General features: G+C 45.2%; 1 non-coding gene across 1 annotated transcript; it reads left to right on the forward strand.

Annotated features, from left to right (window-relative positions):
* The first annotated feature begins 432 nt into the window (after positions 1-432).
* Trnas-cga (transfer RNA serine (anticodon CGA)) lies at positions 433-507 on the forward strand. Its single transcript has one exon. It is a non-coding gene; the product is annotated as a tRNA-Ser (tRNA).
* Positions 508-1,516: the final 1,009 nt, after the last annotated feature.

Below are 1,516 nucleotides of genomic sequence, written 5' to 3' on the forward strand. Positions count from 1 at the left end.
TCTCCTGCGAACCTTGCAGAACTAGCACTCCTGAAAGAAAGGATACTGTGGAGACATGGCTTAGCCACAGCCTGGGGGATGTTTCCAGAATGAGATTTTCACTCTGCAGCGGAGTGTGTGCTGATATGAAACTTCCTGGCAGATTAAAACTGTGTGCCCGACCGAGACTCGAACTCGGGACCTTTGCCTTTCGCAGGCAAGTGCTCTACCAACTGAGCTACCGAAGCACGACTCACGCCCGGTACTCACAGCTTTACTTCTGCCAGTACCTCGTCTCCTACCTTCCAAAGGTAGGAGACGAGGTACTGGCAGAAATAAAGCTGTGCGTACCGGGCGTGAGTCGTACTTCTGCCAGTGCCTCGTCTCCTACCTTCCAAAGGTAGGAGACGAGGTACTGGCAGAAGTAAAGCTGTGAGTACCGGGCGTGAGTCGTGCTTCGGTAGCTCAGTCGGTAGAGCACTTGCCCGCGAAAGGCAAAGGTCCCGAGTTCGAGTCTCGGTCGGGCAGACAGTTTTAATCTGCCAGGAAGTTTCAACTTTAGCTTGGTTTGATGATTTACTCGATAAAATAATCCTGTGTGGCATTATGGACTGAAAGGAAGCATAATAAGTTGGAATTTTTTAATTTTTATACCACTTTTGTATAGCAGAAAGAGATTTGTTTAGGGATTTCAGCAGCTCTTTGGTAGGCTCCTCCCAGTTAAATTTATTATGAAGCTGTAATTCCAAGAATTTAACTTTTTCAACTTCTTCTATCTGCTTATTGTCATATTTTAGGCATATAGTGGCAGGAAAGCTTTTACAAGTTTTGATCTGTATATAGTATGTTTTTGTGCAGTCCTGCCCACTTGTCGCTTATAGGATGCCTGAAGGATGCTGCGTTCTGTGAATGCTATACAACAATTCAATCAAATCACATTAATAGTTTTTATTACAAATAAAAAGATTGACAATACTTAACTTTGAATTTACAACAGTGTCGCAAGCAATGGGTGACAAGCAATAAAGTAATGTTCTTCACTATAGACGATGTACGTGTAAGCAATTGATATTGATCACTATTAACTGCTATCGTAGCACTCTCTGCTAGGCCGAGGCAGACAGGAGCGGCGCTTATATTCTCTTCGGCTAGAGGGCGCTCCTGTCGTAGTGCAGTCCTCATCAGCGCATGACACGTTTCCTTGCCTTAAAGGGGAATCAAAAATGTAAATTAGTATTCCAAATTAATAAAGGCGCTGGAAAGTGCCATTAGATGGCAGTTGCGCGCAATACGGACGGCACAGCGTGATGAAACTGCAATGCTCTGTGCCGAGTTTGGGCGTGAAGTGGCTAGTATAAATTAAAAAATAAAACATGGACCACCAGCAATAATTTGAACAAAGCGGGGCCTGTGTCCGACTGGTATAGGTCGCACGACGACGTCACTGTTAGTGGACGGCGGGCCGAATCATTCTTTGGGTCACTCGTGTGAAAACTGCGGCAAGGTCCAAATGAAATGATTGGCGCACCGATCTCAG

This window comes from Schistocerca serialis, chromosome 11 (assembly GCF_023864345.2).
Source record: "Schistocerca serialis cubense isolate TAMUIC-IGC-003099 chromosome 11, iqSchSeri2.2, whole genome shotgun sequence".
Classification (NCBI taxonomy): domain Eukaryota; kingdom Metazoa; phylum Arthropoda; class Insecta; order Orthoptera; family Acrididae; genus Schistocerca; species Schistocerca serialis.